The sequence below is a fragment of the Mauremys reevesii genome, linkage group 15, assembly GCF_016161935.1.
Source record: "Mauremys reevesii isolate NIE-2019 linkage group 15, ASM1616193v1, whole genome shotgun sequence".
In the NCBI taxonomy this organism is placed as follows: Eukaryota; Metazoa; Chordata; order Testudines; family Geoemydidae; genus Mauremys; species Mauremys reevesii.
Window position 1 is genome coordinate 15,514,410 of NC_052637.1, and position 7,449 is coordinate 15,521,858.

General features: G+C 52.5%; 1 non-coding gene across 1 annotated transcript; it reads left to right on the forward strand.

Annotated features, from left to right (window-relative positions):
* Positions 1-1,460: 1,460 nt before the first annotated feature.
* On the forward strand, positions 1,461-1,542 carry TRNAS-UGA. The gene has a single exon. It is a non-coding gene; the product is annotated as a tRNA-Ser (tRNA).
* The last annotated feature ends 5,907 nt before the right edge of the window (positions 1,543-7,449 follow it).

Genomic DNA, 7,449 nt, shown 5'->3' on the forward strand with positions numbered 1-7,449 from the left:
ACATAAGAAAGGCCATACCGGGTCAGACCAAAGGTCCATCTAGCCCAGTATCTGTCTACCGACAGTGGCCAATGCCAGGTGCCCCTGAGGGAGTGAACCTAACAGGCAATGATCAAATGATCTCTCTCCTGCCATCCATCTCCATCCTCTGACGAACAGAGGCTAGGGACACCATTCTTACCCATCCTGGCTAATAGCCATTTATGGACTTAGCCACCATGAATTTATCCAGTCCCCTTTTAAACATTGTTATAGTCCTAGCCTTCACAACCTCCTCAGGTAAGGAGTTCCACAAGTTGACTGTGCGCTGCGTGAAGAAGAACTTCCTTTTATTTGTTTTAAACCTGCTGCCTATTAATTTCATTTGGTGACCCCTAGTTCTTGTATTATGTGAATAAGTAAATAACTTTTCCTTATCCACTTTCTCAACATCACTCATGATTTTATATACCTCTATCATGTCCCCCCTTAGTCTTCTCTTTTCCAAACTGAAGAGTCCTAGCCTCTTTAATCTTTCCTCATATGGGACCTTCTCTAAACCCCTAATCATTTTAGTTGCTCTTTTCTGAACCTTTTCTAGTGCTAGAATATCTTTTTTGAGGTGAGGAGACCACATCTGTACACAGTATTCGAGATGTGGGCGTACCATGGATTTATATAAGGGCACTTCTTTCTAGGTGTGAAACAGGGAAGTTCCAGCAGCTGGAGGACACGTCTCCTGATCTGGAAATCAGTCTTGGTTATTGGTGCCAAGAAAACCAGTGCTCTGAAGGAGACTGAGGAAAATCAAAGGTACCAAAACGGGAGCTAGGGGGGAAACGTTTTGGACTTCCGGAAGTGACGGGCTCTGACCAATTAGTGGCAATAGATGCTAACATAAAACTGAAACAAATCAGAGTGAACCAATAAATTATCATTCCTGACTCAGGGGAAAAGGCTGGGTGGGGCCATGTGCCAAGGCAACAGCAAATGGTTCATAATCTGTAGTCATTTATCTGTGATTCATTTTTCCACTAACAAGTTTCTCTGAAGTGGTGAGAAATCCAGGGTCCAGGGGAAGGGAGCCATGGCCCATTCTCCTGTTGGACAGTCCAGTTGTGGCTTAGTCCTGTTTATACATAGAGAAAAGAGTCCAGTACAAAGAGTTTAATCCAGCGAGAAAGTCAGTCAATTGGCGGATAGAGCCGGGAGCTGGTGCGGGGCAGAGCTGGATTCTACCTCACTGTCTGACCTTGGTCAGGTCAGGGAACCTCTCCCTGTCTGGATGGTTACAGTGTGGAGAGGAACAATGACAGACCCCACAGGAGGGTGCTGGTTTGGTGCTTAACCACACGGCGAAGGAACGAGAGCCCCAAATTCCCCCTGGTGCTTTGGGAGCCAGGTTTGCTGTTTGAATTCTGCAGTTCAGATGACATCAGGCCTGGGTGTTTCTCTGGCCTTAGGGGCCTGCTTTGCTCACAGCTGTGCTGGCCGAGTGGTTAAGGTGTTGGACTTGAAATTCAATAGGGTTTCCCTGTGCAGGTTCAAATCCTGCTCACAGCGAGGCCTGTGTTTTAGCCAGGGGTGGCTGAGCCTCCCCCAAACGGCCGCCCATGCAGGGGGGAACACTGGGGATGTGGGCCCATTGTCATCTTTCAAGCGCTGGAAGCGAAGCTCCAGAGAAGTGGGGGCCCAACCTGCACCCCTTTCCGCTCTGCCTCTTAACCCGATGGCCTGCTCTGCCTCCTCCCATCCCCCCTCTGCCTCTTCCCCCCAAAGCCTGCGCCCTACCCCTGCTCAGCCTTTTCCCCCAAGCCCCCTCCCTCTCTCTGCCTCTTCCTGCCCCTGCTCCGCCTCCTTCCCCAAGGACCCCACCCCCTGCTCACCTAAGGTAGGAAAAAGTGATGGGTGCCTGGCCTCATGGCCCCCTGGCAGCCCCCCTTAGGGGAAAGGGGCAGAGAGGAGAAAGCAGCAGGTGAGTGGCATCTTGGAGGAAGAGTGAGGGGCAGGTAGGGGGTCTTGGGGGAGGGGGCAGTGAACAGCAAGTGGGCGGGGCCTTGGGGGAAGAGGATGAGCAGGGGCGGGGCCTCTGTGGCCGGGCCATGGTCTAGGCACCGGTGGCTCCCCAACTTCTAGGGGTCACTCATCTGAAACCCAGGATGAAAGTGACATGGGCCTGAGTCTTGTTGGGGCTGAGGCTACATCACACCTTTACCTTCGGGGCTCTACCGTGGCATAAAGCCCCCAGACACGGCCAGAGACAGGGAAAGGGGCCTCAGCACGGGAGAGAGTCAGGCCCAGAGTTAGACGAGGGGGGCAGAGAATATTCTTCATTCTGGTTAGTTACACGTCGCCCTTGCTAGAAATCCTTCCTGTATTTTCTCCAGTTCACTCCCTGACTCTGTAGCGCTGCCCCATTCCCCTGTTTGTGCCATTGAATTATCAGGTTCTGTCAAATAATAGCAGCAATCCCGCCATAACACAGCGGCCTGAAATCTCAGCTCTCCCCCTCCCCTCGCGCTAAAGAGAGAGAGGAGACCCAGGCAGCCAGTTTCTCTGGGACAGAAGACAAAGGACAGAGGCTTGTGGGAAGATGATATCGGATGCTTAGCTGGAAAGAGGGGGCTTCTGGACTGGGGAGAGAAAACAGCCAGAGCCCACATGGATGCAGGAGAGACCTAGCTGGACTGTGCAGAGGGAGGTTAGGCCTGAGGCCCTGAGAGTTTCCTGTGCTGTGTTCAGATGTTCAATAAACTCCTCTTTTTTATACTGGCTGAGCATCACTGCAGTCTAGACATCGGGGTTGCATTCTTCCTCTGGGAGTAGAGGCCCCGGGGGTCCAGAGGGAGGGGACTCCCTGAGGGGCCCATGGCAGACAGGCATGCTCAGGTCTCACGGAAGCAGAGGGGCCTTTACCCTCAAGAGAGCGTGACTCTCCAAGAAGGGCTGTCACACTGAAGGGGGTTCCTTCCAAGGACTGTACGGGGCGGAGAGACTGCACAAGTCTTGGGAGGCAGTGACACCATTCATGGATAGATAAACAGAGGCTGGAAAGGGAGGTGATTCAGCAGTGGTGAGACTGATACTGGAACACTGCATCCCGTTCTGGTGTCCACGTTTCAAAAATAACGTTTTAAAAATTGGAGAGGGTGCAGAAAAGAGCCATATTTGAGGGATGGAGAAGATGTCTTATAAGGAGGCATTGAAAAGTTCAATCTGTTTAGAGGTGAGCTGATTGCAGTGTGCAAGTGCCTTCGCGAGAGAAAACACCAAGTATTTAAAGGCTCTTTAGTCTTGCAAAGAAAGGCATAACAAGAACCAATGGCTGGAAGCAGAAATCAGAGAAATTCTCATTGGAACAAGGCAGAGATTTGTAAGAGGGACGGTGATTCATCACTGGAACAAGCTGCCAAGAGAAGTGATGGATTCTGCATCTCTTGATGTCTTCCAATGAAGACTAGAGGCCTTTGGGAAGATGCTTTAGTCAAAAAGAAGCTATTGTGATACACAGACGGGCTGGGATATGCAGGGAGTCAGTGTGATGTTATTGATATAAATTGGGACCATATAGAACATGGATTGCAACCAAGGTCCTGTAGTGGCACCAAATCTTAGGTAAAGGGGGTCATCTAAGGTGTCTAAGACCAGGTTATGGGTTGCTGGTTATGATTATGCTATCTGTGTGTCTGTGTATTATTTTGTAGTTGAAGTTATAAGTATTGGCTCTGTACTGTCTGTATTGTGCTCTGCTGCTGGGTGACACCGCAGACAAGTTGGTGTTAGCTCTGCCTAGCTGGCTTGATGGCCCATTAAGGACCATCAGCTACACAACTGACCCATGTAGAGAAGGCAAACACGCCTTGTGACTCAGCAAAGTATGCAGGGACTGGCCCATGTGACTCCAGACTCCATTTTGCTGTGATTTTCCACAGTAAGGACAAAGAGGTTCTTACACCTGGGAAAGCCTATATAAGGCTAATGCCTCATCTCCATCTTGTCTTCAATCCTGCTTCTTACCTCTGGAGGGACTTTGCTACAAACTGAAGCGCTGCACAAAGGACTGACTGACCCATCCCAGCGGGGGATGTATTCCAGAGACTTGATTTGAACCTGTAGTTTATTCCATCACTGCTACAAGCCTGAACTAAGAACTTTGCCATTACTGTATGTAATTGATTCCATTTAACCAATTCTACCTCTGATCTCTACCTTTTTCCCTTTATGAATAAACCTTTAGATTTTAGATTCTAAAGGATTGGCAACAGCATGATTTGTGGGTAAGATCTGATGTGTATATTGACCTGGGTCTGGGGCTTGGTCCTTTGGGATCGAGAGAACCTTTTTCTTTTATTGGGGTGTTGGTTTTCATAACCATTCATCCCCAGGACGAGTGCACTGGTGGTGATACTGGGAGACTGGAGTGTCTAAGGGAATTGCTCGTGTGACTTGTGGTTAGCCAGTGGGGTGAAACCGAAGTCCTGTTTGTCTGGCTGGTTCGGTTTGCCTTAAAGGTGGGAAAACCCCAGCCTAGGGCTGTGACTGCCCTGTTTGAGCAATTGGTCCTGAATTGGCACTCTCAGTTGGGTCCCGCCAGAACTGCACCGTCACAGTCAGATTAGATGCTCTAATGGTCCCTTCTGGCCTTAAGGCTACTAATTTATGAAAAACTGATGTTTTATTGTGTAGCGGCTCCATCCACAGACTGAACAGTCATTGAGTGCGGTGATCCGGGGGAAACAACTCAAACACCCAACGAGGCTGGTCAGCGGCAGGACATCAGCTTAGAGGGGAGAGGTGGGTGTGGCAGTGACATCACAAAGGCCTTTTGCAGGAACTCGGCCTATTGGACAAAGGTGGTTGGGAGGGGGTGACCTCACAGAGAGACCCTGACATCAGCCGGGCAGGACCGAGTTGCAGGGCCAGGCCAGTCTCTGAGACCCCCCGGCTTTGCTGCCGCAAGTCTCCTTTGCGAGGTCTCTCCTCGAGGGCTGAGAGAGAATTAGGATTCACGGATGTGAGCAAGAGGAGGAACCTTTGTGGAGTTTTTTCCTTTCCTACCACTAATTGTGCTGAAAACTAACTTCCCTTTGACAAGGTAAGCAGCTGAGAGAGGTTTGGAACCTGTTCAGGCTGATCCACCTGGCGCAGGAAGCATTCTAGGCCCAGGAAACACTGGCTTCAGGTGGCAGAATTTGATTTCCTACCTAGGATTTGATGGTTGGAATCCCTGGGGACACTGGGGTTTGTCCTTTTTGGTTTCCCTTTTCCTCCCTCCTCTCTCCTCTTCTCTTGCTTCTTTCCCCCTTTTCCCAGCTTCCCTCCCTCTATCAAGGAGGGACGTGTGTGGAGTGCGGGCAGGGGAGGGGGTTGCTCTCATTGCAGAGCTCCTCACCAAGAGGTGGGGCTGGATCTGAGAGTGATCCCCTCTGATGGTGTCCTGGGCCGTCCTTTGGGACATCTGGTGAGACCCCTCAGCCTCCTGCCCCTCAGAGTCTCAGTGCTGATTGGCCGAGCAGGGGGCTATCGACAGCGAGGAGACTCCAATGTACAACCAATCCAATGTATGGGATTAATCTTGCTGCTTCTCTCTATTAATTGTCTCTTGGCAGGTCATGATTTCCTCTAATGTTCGAGGCCTTCTAAAATACTTGCTGAATAGTTACTATGAATCACTGTTGGTCTGTAGCTCACTTGAGAGCCTGCACCCTGCTCCGCTCTGCCTCTTAACCCGATGCCCTTCTCTGCCTACTCCCATCCCCCCTCCGCCTCTTCCCCCAAGGCTTGCGCCCCACCCCCGCTCAGCCTTTTCCCACAATCCCCCGCCCTCTTTCTGCCTCTTCCTGCCCCTGCTCCGCCTCCTTCCCCAAGGACCCCACCCCCTGCTCACCTAAGGTAGGAAAAAGTGATGGGTGCCTGGCCCCCTGGCAGCCCCCCTTAGGGGAAAGGGGCAGAGAGGAGAAAGCAGCAGGTGAGTGGCATCTTGGGGGAAGAGTGAGGGGCAGGTAGGGGGTCTTGGGGGAGGGGGCAGAGGGCAGTGAACAGCAAGTGGGCGGGGCCTTGGGGGAAGAGGATGAGCAGGGGCGGGGCCTCTGTGGCCGGGCCATGGTCTAGGCACCGGTGGCCCCCCAACTTCTAGGGGTCACTCATCTGAAACCCAGGATGAAAGTGACATGGGCCTGAGTCTTGTTAGGGCTGAGGCTACATCACATCTTTACCTTCGGGGCTCTACCGGGGCATAAAGCCCCCAGACACGGCCAGAGACAGGGAAAGGGGCCTCAGCACGGGAGAGAGTCAGGCCCAGAGTTAGACGAGGGGGGCAGAGAATATTCTTCATTCTGGTTAGTTACACGTCACTCTTGCTAGAAATCCTTCCTGTATTTTCTCCAGTTCACTCCCTGCAGAAGTGAGAGTAAGCTCGGCCATGCCCGTAGCCCTGGGCCCTTTAAATCACCCCTGGAGACCCCAGCCACAGCCGCTGCCCTGGGGGCTCCAGCAACAGGGCTCGGGCGGCGATTTAAAGGGTGCAGGGCTCTGCTATGGTAGCAGCAGCCAGAGTCCCGGGCCCTTTGAATGGCCCCAAGCTCTGGGGCTCCCAGCAGCCTCCGCAGCTGGTAGCTCTGGCAGTGATTTAAAGGGCCCAGGGCTCCCAGCCGCTTCTACTGCAGTCGGAGCCCTGGGCCCTTTAAATCTCCATTCAAAGGGCCTGGGGCTCTAAAAGCCCTGCCTCTTCCACCTGAGGCCCTGCCCTTTCCGGTCAAAGCCCCCCCTCCCCCCCCCGCTCAGGTCTCCTGTTTTCCTGTAAGTCCTTTAAGTGACTTTCACCCCTGACTCCCTGACTCTGTAGCTCTGCCCCGTTCCCCTGTTTGTTCCTCAGAATTAGCAGGTCCTGTCAATTCATAGCCGCAATCCCGCCATAACACGACAGCCTGAAATCTCAGCTGTCCCCTCCCCTCGCGCTGGACTTGTGCCAGCCGAACTGGAGAAAACGTGGGGAACGTCTCTGGCAGAGGGTGTGAAAAAGACACAGCGAAAGGGGAAGTTTCACAGGGATTTCCTCAAGTGAGGAGAAACGTGGGGTCCCAGTTAGTGCCCAGAAACCCCTTCAGGGATCAAACCAACCAGAGGCCCAGCTCACCCCGATCGGGGCTCCATGGGTGAGTGAGCAGGGGGCTGCTGTGACACACACAGACTTTGGCTGAGGAGGGGGCTGCCAGGCCTCCCCCCACAGTCTGACACTGAGGGAGGAGGGGGGCAGCTGGACAGACCTGCAGTAACCACATGGATTGTGAGGTTTGCTCCACTCCTGTTTTCAGTGGTGCCGATGTTACTCCCTGAGCCTGCTGGGCTCCTGTGACGTTATTGATATAAATTGGGACCATATAGAACATGGGTTGCAACCAAGGTCCTGTAGTGGCACCAAATCTTAGGTAAAGGGGGTCATCTAAGGTGTCTAAGACCAGGTTCTGGGTT